Source organism: Siniperca chuatsi, linkage group LG5 (genome assembly GCF_020085105.1).
Source record: "Siniperca chuatsi isolate FFG_IHB_CAS linkage group LG5, ASM2008510v1, whole genome shotgun sequence".
Classification (NCBI taxonomy): domain Eukaryota; kingdom Metazoa; phylum Chordata; class Actinopteri; order Centrarchiformes; family Sinipercidae; genus Siniperca; species Siniperca chuatsi.
The window spans coordinates 21412085-21430711 of NC_058046.1; the positions used below are offsets into that span (position 1 = coordinate 21412085).

Here is an 18627-nt window from a genome sequence, read left to right on the forward strand (position 1 = left end):
GAGATACATTTTTCAAATTTTACCAGCTTTACAGTACATACCCACCATCTCCCTGCATTTATGTCAGCAAATGTAATGCAAAATGTAACTGCAAATTATGCTGTTTGGTTTTGATGCAAGTTTGTTGCTGTTTTGAAGGTTTTTTCAACATCTTATAGACAAACAGATTTTAAAGAAAGTCATTTAAAACCAGAACTATTGAAAATACTGTCACATACATAAACTGCTGCCACTTCGTAGCATCACAAAACAAAGGAGATGTACAAGTATTTTTTTGTTGATGTTATACTGTTGACTTTCCGTTTAAGGTTTTCAGTCATGAGAGCAGATGTATTTGTTAGTTAGTTTGCTCTCCGCACAACTGTTGAGCTGCTAGCAGCAGTCTTACTTGCTACCAACACTGTTAATCTGTGTGCAGGTTAAATGTGGCATTACAGGAATTACGATAATGATAACATGTAAATGTTATTACAGATAGGCATAGGGATGAGTGTGTGTGTGGGCGGTACTGGGTGGCACTGTGGTCAAAAATGATGAGTAGTCAGTTGTGGGCAGCACAAATACTCACTTCTTCCCACATATTCAAACGCAGCAAAGAGTAAGTAGAGTACTGTACATCTGACGGCCAAGCAACTTTCTATGGCGCATTTACCACGTAATTGATGCATTAATGCAAGAAACAGTAGTGTAAGTAGGAATGAGCTCACTCACCCGACAATCAGGCTGTCTGGGTCAGATACCACTGCTGCCCATATGGACCAGTATCCATAATTGGCGAAACATATTGCATTGAGTGCAAGTTTCTCATGGAGCAGCTAGTATGTTGGCACAAAGTAAAATGGGATGATAAACTGATCATCACCCAACTATATACTGCCTTTTGGAATCATTGAGCGAATTAATTCAGAATAAAAGGGGAATATACAGAAAGAATGAGCAGAGGCAAAAACAGTACTTACTTATTGGTGTGATACAGCTGCACATTGTTCATGTGCTTTTTGTTCACTTCTCTTCCTCTGATTCTCGTGCTTCTTTTAAAATGATGCCAGTTTAAAGGGAAACAACATCAAAAACATCAGTCAGCCTCAAAGAGCAGCTTACCTGCACTGCAAAGACACAAAAGGAGATTTGTGTCATGGCAGGATGAGCAGTCCTTCTTTCAGTAGCAAATATCTCACTAAAATTAGTAATTAAGAGGTGAAGAAAGAGGGTAGAAAAAGATTGTAACAGTTTTGTCCTCAAAACACTGTTTTGAGGACAGTGAGCAGCTTGCATCTCAGGTGTCTTATTTAGAATATCAACACTATGTGAAATAAAGGCAGTGAATAAAGAGTGATATGACAGCACAGCAGGAGGCAGTATTTGAATGTTTGCTCTTTGACCGAGCAGACTGAGCTAACAGCATGTTCCTGAATTCTGCAGTATATGTCGTTTTCTGTCTTTCTGTGGTCCTTTACATTTTTTGCGTGTCTTTCATTTTTGTGTATTTTATGTTGTCCTTTGTGCCGGAAGTATTTCCTGAACTTTTTTCAGTTCAGGGAATGCTTTTTTTCTGATTGTGCGCATTCTTTTTCAGCAATCTCATACATCACATTCATAAATATAGACACAATTAGAACTTGGAGCTGCCAGGTACACCACTGTCTAGTTCTGTTGGCTGCCATAGAAAGCTCATAAGGGGAATCAGAGTTTGTTTCTCAAGTCCATACCGTGTCTATTGGCAGTACAGGCTTTATTAAGGATGCATGAACTGCCGTTAATTAATTTTTTTGCTTGGGACTTCAACCAGCTAGTTTTCAATGACAAACTGACTTTGCTTCTCATTTTTGCTTCTTTTATTCCTGACTGATTAAACTCCTGCAGGCCTCCAAGTCCCTCAGTTTGTTGACTGGTCTGTCCAAATTTGTGGGAGGGTCAGTGAATACTTTCCTGTCTTCCCGTCTGCCTGGTACTGAACAGACTGCCTGACTCATTTTTGCTGCCAGTCTGCCTGCCAGTCTTTCTGTTTGCCTGTCTGTTTGTGTAGTTAGCTGGCTGATGAATTGATTGCCTGTCTCCCTATCTGCCTGTCGATCTGTGTATTTGTCTAACTAACTGGTAACTTAGCTGTCAAATCAATTGTCTGTGTCTCTGTCTGTCTCTCATGTATTATGGTTTCAGTTGCTTTACTTGGTGCCCCTTTAAGCAGAAACAAATGACAATTGGTAACGTCAATTTAAAATTTTTTAGTATTTGTAAAATTGAAATGCTATTAAGCTGTGCATTTTCTATATTGGGCAGATAATTAAACCCTCTGACCTTACAAGGTCACTGACACATTTTCAAAAACCTCCTTTGTGCTTGTGTTTGTTAAAATTACAGAAAGTAGTTAAAAATTATGAGATAATAACAGATGTTACAGTTACCTTTCACTAGCTCAGATTGTGCTTACAAGACATGCAATATACTGCAGTCAGTGGTGAAAGTGTAGGTATAAAAATCACAAATGTCCTGGCACTTTAGTATATTAAATAATTGCTATAGCTAATCATGTGTAAACAGCCAAAACCTGCTGCGGTTGGTAGTGTGATTAATAGCCGCATGAACCGCATGTCCTCTCTAAGGGCTATATTTATGTACATGAAAGCGTAAAGGGGCAATTTGCACCTTGCCTTTCGTGCAGTTTGTGCTGGCATACTATGTATAATTAGGACCAGATTTACTAAGGTAGAAGCTAATTACACAATCAGCACTTGGGACCGTCTCCTAGACACATTCTGTGTACAGCAGAGCTCAGTAGGTGTAGTTCAGAGGTGGGATTAGTCAGAGATCACCAAGCTTAAAAAAAGAAATCACAATATAATAATGCTTCATAGAAATACTGACTAATTAAGCAACATCCTTCCAAAAGAAAATGTAGCCTCTAAAAATGAGCAGTACAGTACATAAAGCCCTCTCAACTGGTGTGGGGAAGCATGAGATGAAGAGAGAGCAACAGGTCCACCAGAAGCTCAGAGTGGAGGGTGGAGTGTGATATGTATATATATATATATATATATTTGCTGAAACAAACTCATTCAAGGTTAACAAGCACAACACCACCACTCACCATCTCTCCTGTGTTTGGTGTTGTAAAACAGCCAGATACAGTATTACAGTATATTACATCTAGTTCTACTTGTGTTACTGACATGTTTTAACATGGAAGGAATTGTTCACTGTCTGACTCACATCTAGATATAATACATAGGGAATGTGGCACAGTCACAGAAATTAATATATACATGATTATTAGATCATTTATAGTTCCAGTTGAGAGTACAATAATTCAAAGAGGATGCCAAGTTCGAGAGTCCACACATCTGTGGCTAGCCTGCATCTCTGCAGCACTACATTAGAATTGCCCTTTGTTTTCTAGAAAAAATCTTCTTATCCATGAAGCAATAATATACTGAAGTTAGAAATAAAAAATGGCACATCACAATAATCATATCTCTAACAGTGCAAACCATATTACGATAGAGCCTTCCAACTAGATTTTAAAGAGAATTATCTATTTAAATACTTTATCCAAATGATTTACTGCGTTCTCTGCCCTGAGGGTCGTGTGTGTGTGGGTACAAAATTGTCTCAGGAGTGTGTAAAGGGGCTTGGATTAAATCACACTCCCCCTCTCTCTCCCTCCCTTTCTTCCTCCTGCATGGTGCTTAATTGTGGATCTGCTCCTGTCACTTATATTCACATTTCACTCCCTACACCCTATCCCTCCCATCTCCATAGGGCTAGACACTACTAAGGGACTAGGTGCAGTTGTGTGTGTGTGTGTGTGTGTGTGTGTGTGTGTGTTTGTGTCTGTATGCATGTCAGTGTGTGCCTGTTCATGTCTCCATTGATTAAAGCAATGAGAATCACCTAATTGGATAACAGTCTATGGAAAGGTGGGGGGCGAGGAAAAGGAGAGCAGGAGGAGACCACGGGAGGGAGGGAACTCAATAGTTGTCTCATCTTATTTTTCATCTCAGCTTAGTCCTGACACACAGGGCACACAGCCGCATTTATGCACAAACTGCCACACACACAGACTTAAAAAAAATCCCCTCACACCTTCGCTAGAAGGTGTGCAGTCTGAAAATGACATCGTCTTGACAGATCCTGCCAGCATCTATGACTACCTGTTAGTTCCTTGTTTCTACACTTTGTCTCTTAAAGTGGAATGTGGGACTCCCTATCAAAATGATGAGCATTTTAATTTTACTATTATTTAATACACTAGGATATAAGAAATAATCCCAAGAGTAGAATGCACATGAATGACTAATCTAAGAATATGATTGATTCTCTCAATGATTATGCCCACATACAGTATAAAGTGTAGACAGCTACAAAATTCAGCACTTATTCCAGAGCAAAAATCTTTGCAATTCATGGGGAAAAAAATATTTTCTACTAAACGTCCATGACCCATGTGTATCTCAGATACTATCCTGGCAATTTTATTTGTTTATCAAGCAGCTTCCCAGATGTGAGGATTTGGTGCTTTTCTCTGTTTTATATAATTGCAAACTGAATCTCTTTGGATTTTGGACTGCTGGTCAATCAGAACAAACTATTTTACAGACAAAAAAGGGCTGCAGCCCTACAGCAAAGCTTTGATAATTGTTTACATGTTAGTTTGATTATTATCTCTTTAAAATGTCATATTTGTACATGTGCTGTAAATGGTTGCAGAGAAGATTCAGCACCATGGACAACACCAAACATCACAGAGTCAGAGAGGCACACCTTGGACATCAGAAGAATTTGATGAATGTTGAGAGACATTATTAAATGTGCCTTCCTGAAACCTTCCTTTTTCATTTGCCAACCTTTACCATTTCCATCTATCTTGAGTGAAAGACATTTCACCAGAAGTGCTCCACTACGTGTGTCAGTGTTACTACACATGTAGCACTCAAGTCAGCTCCCACACACTGGGCAGGCATTGTAAGTGCTGCTTTTGTAGAATATTGATTGCTGTGATACTTTATAGAGTTGAGAAAACACAGATGGGACACTGTGGTGTTAGCTGAGAATGACAAGAGGCATGTGGGCTATTAATGTTTTCTATTTGCAACAAAACAAACAGTAAACACAAACAAGGGAATGTCTATTACTTTATTTCCCTCAAAATACTGAATTTGCTTGTATTAATGTGATACAAAAGATTGTAGTGCAAGTTCTTCAGTAGCAGTGAAGATTAATTACTAATGCAAACTGGGATGTGTATATAAATAATAAAATGCACCATCTTCTTAAGTTCTTAAAGTTTCAATGGATTAGAGTGACTGAAATATATATTTAGAAGATTTGTCGTCTTTTCAATTTATCTATTCTGACACAGTGGAACTCTGATTCACAGGAACGATGTGGTATAGTGCTAAAGTCAGCATGAAGCAAATGCCTTAAGGGTGTGAAAAACACTTGACTGCATGAGTGTGATGAGAATAACTAAATCAGACCTTGTCATGTTGATGAGTACACTGTGATAATGTAAACACATTAACAACAAACAAAACTTAATACTAAAAGGGCAGCACTTCTCTCACTCTCTCTACCCTCATCTATTTTGGCAGCAGAGTTTTTATTCAGAATGCAAAAAAAGGGAGGACTTGCTTTCTGTATTCAGGGCATTTTGAATTTTTCCTCAGAATATCGCAACGTCAGATGATCTTCTCTGTTCATAAAACATTAATGTGCCGTTTAAAAGATTTAGAAGACCCCCTCCTCTAGTGAAGGCTCGGTCTGTAATCCAAACATAAACAAAAGTGTCAGTACCAGCAGAAATGTCAAAGCACTGGATTGAGACATACAGCGCTGAACATTATTGACATAGAATTTGATTTACTGCATAGAGCAACAGCTGATCCTGGCATTAAATCTGGCATGTGAGGATTTGATCAAATATTTGTTTAGGGTGTTTTTGTTGCATTCTGTCAAGCAGGTAACATGGGGGAACACGAGGGAATAGGACCCAAGTGCAGACACAGAGGCAGAGCAGGAGCAGTTCAGTAATTTATTTAACACAAAAGGGCTTACACAGAGGTCGAAATCTGGGAAGCAGTCTAACACAGACAGATACAACAGGGAGCAGACTGAGTCAAAATTCCGAAATCCAGGGACCTCAGGGCCAGGGGACTGGACAAAGGTGATGCAGTGGACCTCAGGCAGACAGCCTGGGAGCTCGACAGGTGCGGTGCAGGAGACCTCAGGTGGACAGCCTGGGGGGAGAACAAAAGTGGTGTTAGAGATATGAGGCGTATGGCCGGACTCTAGGGTTTAGCAGGTTCTGAGGATGACCAGAAGTGTGGAGCAACTCAGGAGGCCGGCGACAAAGGCAAAACCCCTCTGGAGGTTGAACTGGATGCCATCAGCAAAGACAGAAACCCTCTGGAGGCCGGCGGCGAAGGCAGAACCTCTCGGGGGGCCGGCAACATGGCTGGAAATCATGACCGGGGTCTAACGACTGAAGATCTGAGCAGGACGCAGTGATGCCAGGAAACCAGGAGGCTGATGCTGAACAGGAATTGGATGTTGCTGCAGCTCGGGGAAATCAGGAGACTGCTGTGGCTCCGCAGGAACTGGTGATTGCATCAGCTCAGGAACAGGAGACATCTGCGGCTCAGGAGGTTCAGGAGACAGTTGTAACTCAGAAACTGGTGATTGCTGTTGCCCAGCAGGGACTGGAGATTGCTGCTGCAGCTCAGGAACAGGCGGTTGCAGTAGCAGCTCAGGAACAGGAGACAACCATGGCTCGGCAGGGGCAAGACGTTGCTGCAGCTCAAGAGGTTCAGGAGGCTGCTGCAGCTCAGAGACTGGTGATAGCAACAGTTCAGGAACAGGAGGTTTCTGCAACGCAGGAACTGGAGACCGCCACGGTGCAGGAACAGGTGTCGGCCCGGGGTACCAACTGGGGACCAGGCAGGACTGGAGACATCTCTGTGGCACTAGGAAGCTGAGTCTCTGTGGTGCTGGGCAGCCATGAGGACGAGGAGATGGGCAGCGAAGAGGCACTATGTCGGTGGGAGCCACGCTTCTTTCTGAGGGTTTTTCCAGAAGGTGCCTCCAGGACAAGAACAAGCTGAGGTGCAGGCTGAAAGCTAGCAGGCCGCAGTGAAGGATGGTAGCTAGCAGGTCTAACCGACTGGAGTGCAGGCTGAGGTGGATTAGGCTGGTGGCTAGCTGGTTGAGAAGCAGGCCAAGTTGCAGGCAGAAAACTGGGGACCTGGAGCTGAGTTTTGTAGGTACAGAGGAAGTCTGTAAGCCACTTCGGAACCGAGTCCCTCAGCCAAGGCAGAGAGGACAATTTCCCATGGGCCAGAGAACGGACTGCCTCTCTATGATAATCGTTGATGGCCTTCTTCCACATATCTTTGAGGCACACCAGGTCACAAACTAAATCATATAGTTCAGACATTGTGTCTACTGGGTCCATTATGGTCAGTTCATACTGTTGCTTTCTGTCAAGTAGGTAACACCGGGGGACACAAGGGAATAAGACCCAAGCGCAGACACAGAAGCAGAGCAGGTGCAGTTCAGTAATTTATTGAACACACAAGGGCTTACTCAGAATTTAGGTAGACAGTGGTTGAAATCCAGGAAGCAGTCCAACACAGGCAAACAGATACAACAGGGAACAGGTGGAGTCCAACATCCAAAATCCAGCAAGGTCCAAGGGAAACAAAATATCAATCTAACAGAACACACAGGTAACAAATGCTGGGATGCTTGACATGGAGACAATGACAAACTGACACAGAACAAAGGAAGCACACAGACTTAAATACACTGTGAGGAGAGTAACGAGACACAGGTGAAACTAATCAGGGCAGGGCAAACAATCAAAAATAAAAAAAAACCAAAGACATGAAGTAAAATTACCAGACACATGAGGGGAAAAAAGCATTTCAAATACTATAGCAAATACTATACACAAACCCTCAAACCATGACAGTTTTTTAAATTTCAAGTTACAGTTGGACATTAAGTAGTTGGAGAATCATGGCACTTCCATTGACCTTGTCACGACGTAAGTCTGACGTAAGTGTGTGTGCTTGTGTATTGATCACTGAAATGTTTGTGGATGATGAACAACCTACATGTTGTTGAAAAAGGAAACCTCTGAAGTTATATAGAGGCCTATTAGAGTTCTTTCTTTCTTTTCTGTCTTCCTCTTTCACTGTTATAATCATGAGTTGCTATACAAAGCTTTAAACAACATTAAATATTTTTTAGTCACTAGGGGGCATAACATTTTCAAAGCAATCCCACAGAAAATATTTTTGTTATGGCAAATTTGAAAACAATTGTGCCTTTAGCATGCTAGATGCTTTGCTTACTTTGCTAGACACCGTTGATTTTAGCTCTCTGCTGTTTCATGCTTTCATACAACTTAACGTGGTTAAAAGATGCATAGAGCTACACAATTCTTGATACTCAGTAGTTCAGCACTAGGTGTGAGTCAATGTTTGTCAACTATTGTTTAATACAGGTTAAAAATACCTTAATTGAGAGCTTACAATGATACATTCTATTTACAGTATATTTGTACTTTGCTGCATTCTCATAGTGGGGGCAAGTGAAGAAGAAAAAAGGCTCATTTAATTAGTTGTAATACTTGACTTTGATGGAAACTTCTTTAAAGCCTTCCTCCCATTATACAAAACCAAATCCTTATTTAAAAAACCCTGTTGAATCCGTAGGCTCGACCATGGACGTTTCATCAGCATTATTTCATTTGCATCTCTAACTGTAAGACATGACAGGTATTGGTTTCTATTTATTTATAAAGCCCTTAATGGAAACTTGCCACAATATATCACTTGCTTCTTAAATTGGTCCCATAGTCATTATTTGACTTGATCTAGTGATGGGTTGATGCTCGATGTCCCGCTTGCAAACACTAAATTTGGGAAAACTGCTTTTGGTTTTTGTCATGCACACACTTGGAACATTTTACAACACTTTACAACAGTTCAGCCTCTGAACATAGATTTCAAGCACTCTGGACACAAAATAAAACATCACATTTTTAGCTCTATTGTGGCTTCCTCAAGTCTTTCCCAAGACAATCTGATTAGACTCTTATAGCTCCAGTATTCTCTATATTGTGTAGTTCGTGTCCTAATGGTGACTGAAAGCCTGTGAGTCACTTGTGTGTAACATGAGGCCCTTTACCCAAACTAAAACACTTGGGAGGCATTGGGAAATGGCTGCTAAATGAAAGAGGCAGGCTGTGGGTCTTGACAGCAGATTTAAATCTTCATCTGTGGTAGCATTTTAAAACTAGCGTACATTTCATGTTCAAACACCAAAACATCTCTAGTCATGTAGATCTCTCATTACTGTAAACCAACTTGGTTATTTATTTCTTTGTTTTACATCAGTCTTCATCTGCCAATCAATATCATGTAGTCTCTCACAGCTGCACCTAGCTGCATTTGTATAGTGACTTCATGTTATTACCTGTATCTAAAAAAGCAACACAACCATCTTTTAGGTCATTGAGCTGTCTTTCCTCTCTGCCTCTTGGCCCTCATCATTTTCTGTTTCCCAACACTACAATATGACACATACAAAGCTTACACTGAAATTAGCTATCATGGAAACCGGGGCCAATACCATTTAGTCTTATGGCTCATTCTCCTTCTTTGCCTCTTTCTTCAATGTTTCTGTCCGTCCTCCGCATCTTTGTGTTTGCATTATCTGATATGAATGCACAGAACAGTCTCATTAGCTGCCATAGAGACCAAAGACATCTCATTTTCTAAGGCCATTCCATCACTCAGAGTCTGGAAACCCTCCTCCTGCTGCCATTCTGCCTTAATTTGTTCATTTATCTAACTGCCTAGCAAACTACTGTCAAACACACACACATAACACACAAATGCACTAATACTGAACAAACGGTGGATTTCTTGATGCATTGACATTTCTCTGCTGATCCTTCTCGACTAGATTTATCCTTCCTCCTCTCTGCAGTAGTAATGGCTAAATTGCAAAGATGTTAACCTCTGATATACATTTCCATCCATTTTTTCCCCATCTCTCTGCTCCACTTCATCTTTTTCTTTCTCAATCTTTGTCTTTATTCAGTGATAAACTGCAACAATTCAATTAATCTCCCTACTAATCGTAGGGGGTGTTGGTTGGGGAATGTGAGAGGGGCGTATCCATGGCAACACTGTCATTTCACAAGAAGCAATATGATGCTATTTTGTGTGTGCATGTTTGTGTGATGGAGTCCAGCAGCTGACAGCTGGGGACAAACCAGATCCAACCAGAATTTTGGGGCTTTTAATAATGTGTGTTTGTGTGTCTGTGCGTGTGTGTGTGTGTGTGTGCACAGTTGGTGGTAGGTCTGTTGATTGGTTAGTAGTTAGAAAGTGTCATTTGAATAGAAGTCAGAAGTGCATCTCTATTGAAAGGTTTCCTTCCTGCCCATACTGAGCATTGACCAGTGCACACTCTCTCTCTCTCTCTCTCTCTCTCTCTCTCTCTCTGTCTCTGTGTCAGTCTGTATGGTTGCTTGACAGCCAGCTTCCCCTCTCTAAATACACAAAGACAGTCTTTCACTGCAGATGGAAAAAGATCACCGTGAAATTATTTTTGTTGTGGCGTTTCCTTAAAAGCAGTACTGCCCTTCAACTGAAAATTACATTTCGTTTTTTTTAATGATTTTTTGCCCTTAAGATTTCACATGAAATGTGTGAAAACCTTTAAATTCACATTCAAACATTGTTGTACTAGGTGAGAAAGCACATAGACCTCATGGAGTGACATCAATATTTTCCTCCTCCTCTCATAGTGCAGCTCTGACGAAGATTTGATGTCTGGACATATTGCACTGTGACATGGATATGAATAGCCCCTCACTGGAAGGCTGATAATGTTATATATCTTTACATGCACAAGTATAGCAATAACAGTCCCTGTCATTGCTGTCAGATGTCGCTGTTTCCCCTCCTTGCTGTGTTAAAGCGTTGAACACAATCCACTGAAATTACAATAAGAGGTACTAGCAAATCAGAGAATTAAGTCGTCTGTAACTCTGACAGCATTGCTTTTATTTCGCTAGTTGTACATGGTTGCATTATGTAAATCATTCTGATAGCTGTCTTCACATTACTGCATCATATCACAACAACATTGAGCAATACAACAAATCAAGCTGTTGCTGTAATAGATTTGCCAAGCCCTGCCTCATGTTGATCTGTACTGCAGTCTACCTCACTCTGCTGTTTGACTGTAACTGCATGATGGCAGCATTACATGTATAGTTGCTGGATAAGTGAATACAGTTAGTTTGAATGATATTATGATATATTTGATTCGTATTTAAATTCTGCAGTTTGGTAGCCTCCCCTTTTAATTGTTTCCATTTGACTGCATATGCAGCATAGCTAAAACTTCATTACAACATAATGGCTCAGTGGTGTATTGCACACTGTGCAGCAAACCATATTACATCTGACTGCACATCTTAGCTCTGCGAGTGTATTACATGATCTCAAGTGGTGTTTGATTTAACTTGACAGTCTTGTTAATTTTATTTTTTTTAAACTGTTGTATGTATCCATCCAATCATCTGCCAAGCCACAGAGATATGAAAACATGCACACACATAGAGACACACACACACGAAACCTAATAGCAAAGTAGAATCAAACAACCTTATTCACTGGAGGATAAAAATTGAAAGTAACTCCCCCTCAAGAGCATTTGGCTTGGTGGAGTGCTATTTGATCAGTGGACAAAACACTCAATAAATTAATAAACAGCACTGATATACTGTGACACTGCGAGTGCACACACATCAACACGCATACACACAGTGTAAGTAGAAAGCCACCCCACTCTAATGCTTGTGTTTTATTAGACTCATAAACTACACAGGCAGGGAGCAGCCAAAAAACTGATTTGATTTGATGCTTTTTGGATATAAAGTGCTCTCTTGTGGTCTCACTGGTTTTGTTCAGTACAATTGAATTCAAGGTTCTATTGGCGTGAGAGCTGACTGTATTACAAAAATCAAACACAAATAATCAACTTGTTTTAGACTATGAATTTTATCCCCATTGCACCTGTCTAGTGTATTCATGTCTGTGCATGAAATTGTCTGTCTGGATAAACGTCCAACACACACACACACACACACAGAGGTTTATTTATGTCGTTTTTGGGGACATTACATAGACTTACATTCATTCCCTGGAGACTTACCATAACCACTACTTGCCTTAACCTAACCTTAACCCAAAAATCTGCACACAAACACGCGCACAGAGTTGCTTCCTGTTCAAAAAATGCGGGAACATTCTCTGTGTCCAGGGACAAAGAGAACATTTCTCAAATTCTGTGTGTGTGTGTGTGTGTGTGTGTGTGTGTGTGTGTGTGTGTGTGTGTGTGTGCATGTGTGCATGCATGTGTTTATACTCTTTTCACCCTGTAGGGAGAGTGTAATTGTTTTTCTCACTGCCATACTAGCCCAACCTCTGACTCTCTCTCTCTCTTTGTCTCTTTCAGTGACTCACAAGCTCATGCACACACACACACACACACACACACACCTCCGCCTCCTATCCCCTCTATGGCCTCTATTGTAGTGATTTTGGCTTTTCATTTTTTAAAGCTATTTCATTTACTATTGCTTCCAACTCACACACAGAGCAACAGAGGGATGAAAAAGTAATGGAGAGAAGGAGGTCAAACAGCAGGTAGGGAGGAGGAACATGATGTCTGATGAGATTTTTTTAATTCATTATAAGATGATAACAAGTGATATTGAAATTCAAACGCAGTCAGTAGTAATAGCTGCTGCACCTTTTCAAATGTGTATCATGGTAAAAAACTCATACAATCTCATGCAACTTCTTCCATTTGCAGGTGTTGCATAAATAAAACAAAATCAGTGCATTGCCACTTGTTTCACTTATCTCTCTCTCACTGTCTTTCTGTCTCTTTCGCTCTTCCAAGTTTTACACTGTGCCATTCCATCTATCACTAGGGAAATGATTACAGGCTTCTCTTTGGCCGATTGTTGACGCCCAGTTAACAGGCTGTCAGTCAGACCACTGGGTTACCATAGTTACCATAGCTCAAACTACTCTTTCTCCTTGACAAATGGGTGATGTGTGTAAATCACCTGGATGAGACTGGTTGAGAGAGACAGAAATAGAATAGGCGAGGAGATGAGAGGGTTATCTAGGGTATTTCTCCTGTATTTTGAGCCATTATTGGAACCGTTACTGGCAATTCCTCAGGGCATGGTTGCACACATGCCCGTATTGTGCGCGCGCACACACACACACACACACACACACACACACACACACACACACACACACACACACACACACACACACACACACACACACAGAATACTAAACAACAGAGTTTCAGGGTCAGGTAGGTGAACATGGAGAGGAGTGAGCTATGAGAAGCACTTTAATGAAATGTTCGGAAGAGCCAATGCAATGGCACCAGCCCTAGTCAAGCACATAAAGAGGTAGATAGGGAGAGAGCAATAGAGATGCAGAGAGATGAAATGAGAGAGAGTGAGATGCAGAGAAAAAGAAGAGGAAAATAAGACAAGCCTCGCCCTCTGTGGTTTGGGGAAGAGAAGTGGGAGAGGGAAAGGTGAAGAGGGACTATGGCTGGGGGAAATGAGCTGTTTGACTGTTAAATTGTGCCTTCCTGCTGCACTTGGTGCCCTTTCCGGGTGAATATGTCGAAAATGATTGAAATGTCAGCACCACATTCAACACCATATGTACTTATATACCTAAATACATGCAAGCCTCACAAATATTAGAATTTAACTTTATTATGCCAAATCACATTTCTGCTGTGTCCTTGATTAGCACTGACCGCCATATAAAAGGGGAAAAGGGAAACAAGAAATTCAGAGAATGTCACAGTTTCACAATTTATTTATTGAATAAATAAATAGTCTGTGGGTTTTGTTTGATTTGTATACAAGGTTTCAAAGATTCAGGTGTCTAGTCAAGTCCAAAATTCTCTCTTCTTTTTTCTATTCAGTGTTGTTTGCACCAATCACCATTCTTTTGTTCTGGATTGTTTTACAATACGTGTTTCATTCCAGGTCCAGCACTCTTGGCTCAAAAGACACACAATACTTGTTAGATTGTTCTTTAGATGTCCACTCTTTCTGCTTCTATTTCTTTTTCTTGATTCTTTTATAGCACTTACAGTCCTTCATTTTAAGGTACAACCCTTCAGTACGCCTGAAGCAGACCTCAGGAGATCCCCTTAAGTTGAAAAAAGCCACTGATATCTTTATCCTGTATTTACTGTTGCTGACTATATTTCTTAGCCCTACCCGCCAGCATAAATCTAGAGCCCTGAAGTCTGTAGGAAATTGTTAAATTTCCTCTGTGAGGTACAAATAACTCTTCTCACCAGTTTTATGGTTATTACCGCATTGCTTACTCAGAGTCAATCCCTAGTATTAAATCTTAGAACCAGCCATTTGATATGTTTGCATAAGAGCAAAGATTTTTCATGCATAAATGTCTTTTCCCAGGTTAAGATTTCTCAGGTCATGAGTTAAAAACAACACATTCCATAATTATAATTATGTTTACAGTTCTTACTTCAGGGCCCAGCCATTCAATATATCTCTGACTTAACTATGTGCTGAAGTGCTTGGTTCTGTCCCCTCATCTCTTGACAACTATAGGCTGTTAGGTTTCTTGTCTCACTGCACCCTCTTTATTGTTCCTTCTTCAAGTCCGCTGGTGGCCATTCTTTCACTTGAGGGTGACAGGGTGGGAAAGAGAGAGTGCGAGAAAATTTGAGTTAAAAAGATTGAGCATTTCAATAAATCTCTGCAGACATCTCCATTCTTTCCCTCCCACAGCCAGACAGGCCCTGAGCCATGCAGGCATAAAGGACATTGTTTATAGACAGGAGAAAGCACTTAGTTCCTCCTTCACACCTTTTAGCCGGAAGGTCTTCTGAGAGTCAGAGAGAGAAAGAGAAAGAAGGACAAGACAGAGGAGAATAACTGAGGGTTGAGAGGTAATAGAAGGCGAGTGGTGAGAACAAGAGGGGGAGAAGGGTGCACCTTTCCCTAGACAAGAAAAGAGGAGACAAAGCAAAGAAGAAGATGAGCAGATGGGTTGAATAGAGGAAGAGAAAATTAAAGGAATGAGGGAGGAGAGGAGGATTGATGGGTGGAGAAGAGACAGGAGGAGAGAGGCCAGAAAAGACATGACAACAAGTGTGGGGGAGGTAAGGACAGGGAGGTTTGAGTTGACATATACTGCAAGTTGGTTTTGAAATGTGTATTCATGAGTGTTTCCTCATGAATAATGGGATATGGGCATCTAATCCTATCATCTCAGTGGCTGGAACAGTGAGGAGGGCTTAACAGGTCAGGAGAAAGGAGAGGAGGAAGGAAAGCTCTAGAAAATGCTCAAAGTTGACATGAAGTACCATGATATTCTAAAAGCTAAGAACAGAACAGAAGAGGCGAGCAAGTGAGAGGAGAAAAGAAAAGTTAGTAGAAGTTAACATGAAAATTGCAACTGTAAAAAGATGAGGAGTGAGGAGAGGAAAAGGAGTTGTTTGGAAGGATGAGCTGGAGGTGCAAGGAGGGAAGAAAATGGAAAGAATAAAGAAGAGAGAAAAGAAGGATGCACAAATAGTTGGATAGTGACACCTACTATAGTTGTCCTGCGAAGAGAAGTGGGGAGGTGATGTAAGAGGAGAAAAGAAGAGGGATGTCTACGGGGTGAGAAGTACCTGAAGAAATGACTGGGTGGACAAAGAAGAAAACAACTACAAAGCAGAGAAGAGTAGAGAGAGAGATTGGGGAAGAAGATGAGAGCGACTCTGCAGAGGTGAGGATATGAAAAGAGGATGCACAGTGTTTTTGCCGTGTATTATCATGGGACCACAGTGGTTAGAGCATTCTGATATGCTGTCTGTTGAACACTAATGGCTTTCTAGTTTCTCTGTGTGTATGTGCATGTCCTTGGCATCCATCAAGCTAGAATTTTATCACAAATTTCCTATGGGAGAATTGCGCCTGGGGTAAACCTTCTTAAAAGGCAACCTGCCATCTATTTTGTGTGAAATAACCCTGTGTAGCCACTAATACATTCATATTTTATCGATGTCCTGCAGAGACCATAAGCACTTAATGGGGGAGGGATTTTTCGCACCCACAGAATGCTTGTGTGTACTCTGTCCTTAGAGGATGCCAGTCACCTTTACCAGCTGTCCTAATTCATTTTGCATTTGAGCACCTGCCGATTTTACATTTAGCTGACATCCCAGGCTGTTTATGCTCACACATTCTTCAAGGCAGACAGACACCGCTGTTGCATTAGACTAGAAAAATAGCAATTGAATTCTTAAAGTTGCACATTATCAGTTTTAAGTTCCATTTGCACATACAGTGTACTATTTAGCAGCGATGGAAAGCAAAATGGCATGGAAACCAGGAAACCATTCACTCATCTCAGTGTTAGTTGATTGCGCTCTCTGTTGTAATACCAGAAAAAAAGTGCTGTGAAAACTTTAGTTCCTAAGAAACCAAGGCTTCATTGCTTGGGGTGAAAGACACATCAGTCACAAAATGAACAGGAAATTGGCTACAGTATTTTAGGCCAACACCAATATTAATAATAGCTAGAGTTATCACACAGCTAATTGCAGCAAAATAAAGATAAGTAAATTTGCGAAAATAGAGCAATTTTTGAAAGAAGGAGCATCACATTCTGAAACAAGAGAAGCCATAATGAAACCTTGGTATGTAATGAACACTACTTAACAATAAGGTCTACCTGGACTTCAAGTCTGTCACTGGTTTCAGTGCCAGATTTGTAAAGAAATGCTATCCAATGATAGCATGCAACCTACAAAACTTAAGTATAGAGGAGAATGGTTATGTAGGTTTTGTGATTGTGAAAACCTTATCTTGACTTGTTTTTCTTATTGCAAAGGCAAGAAAAAAAACATACTACCGGGAAACTATAGTTCGCCAGCAGTCAAGGAAATTTGCATGATGATGCTGGGAGAGACAGCAGTGGCCAAGCTCTTCAATGACACCGTGCCTCACCGCATTTCATATGTGACTCTTTATCTAAAAAAGCCCATTTTTTTGTGTTGCAGATGACCGAATCCAGCAATATGGCCAAATTTGAGTGTATTTTACCACATCATCCACATCATGATCATGTTACCACATCATCCACAGGAATTTTTAATGTTGTTTTCTCTGCATGCCATTGAATTAATTCATGAGAGAGAATGTCAATGACTGGAAACAGTGCTGGGGATTATGTTGTGATGGTGCAAAATCAAAGTCATCCAAGTGGTGTTGCTACTAGGATCCAAGAGGTGACTGCAGCAGTGTTTGGGACCCACTGTATAAACCTAGAATGCCAGAGGAGCTCTGTGATGCCCTCAACAAATCTATCTGATTTAGATGTGGGCCATGGATTTCTGTGGAACATGGAAATAGGTGTGCATCATAAACAGTGCATATACTAGAAGTCTCAGGGCAGGATTCTGTCCCAGCCCTGTGATTTACCCCTCACACATATTCAGTTCCCTCTGGTTCAGAATATACAGAATACAAAACAGGTCACCAGGCAGAGCTATCTTTCATATATATTTAAATGCATAAACACACTAAAAACGGTTTTGTAGCAAATATATGAATGTCTGCATTTTGGGAGAAGCAGGACCTGTGTTGAGCAGGAGAACATGGAGATGTTTCTTACACTGGTCACTGGCTAGCATGCATCTTGTGGCCAGGGAGCAGCTAAATGGGTTGTGACAAGTTATGACACTGAGGACCAGTGGCTTCAAAGTCTACTCTTTGGATAAATTCATTGTTCCTTTTGGTCTTCGCAGGAGATTTGCTCATTATAAATAAGATGAAATAACACTAGCTTTATATCTTATCCCACCAATAATGTGCATGAAGCAAGAAAATCTGCAAGCATGAAACATGATAAAACTGGGCTCGTAATTAGTAACGTTATTATTATTATTATTATTATTTGCATTGAGCATGATAATTAATTGGGCATGTTAATAGACTGTTGTTGGGCCGAACTGTAAATGCACTTTGGTTTTCAGCAAACAATTAAATGCATTTAGTCTTCACACTTCATTAATATATTGACATTGTGATTAAGTGAGGCTAAGAATATACCAAAGATACTCACAATATTGTCAGTGAGCAACCTGGGTTGGTGGTCTGAGGAGGGAGAATACAGTTGTCTGGGCTTTGTCTAAAGGGAGCGCCACCTTGAAAAATCCCTAACCCTACATGAATGACTGAAATGATAAAAACCACCAGCCAGCTCTCACACTCTGCATAGCTTAATTGAATAACACCCTGTACACAGCTTTGTGCACTGAATGTGTAAGTTGAAGATAGACTGAGACAATGAGAGAGACATTGTGGCGAGGGAGAGCATGTGAGTGTGTGTGTTTCCCCGAGGCAGCAATATGCACAGCATCTGTATACAGACAGTGTGTAGACAAGTGTTGAACGTTTCATTAAGATTTGAGAACAGTGTTTTGGCCACCAGCAGGTTAACATGTGTAGCTGTAGCACAAGTGTGTGCT

General features: G+C 40.8%; 1 protein-coding gene across 6 annotated transcripts in view; it reads left to right on the forward strand.

The window, feature by feature from the left end:
• grid2 (glutamate receptor, ionotropic, delta 2) overlaps positions 1-18627 on the forward strand; it is a 535356-nt gene that overhangs the window by 135915 nt on the left and 380814 nt on the right. The window lies entirely within an intron of this gene.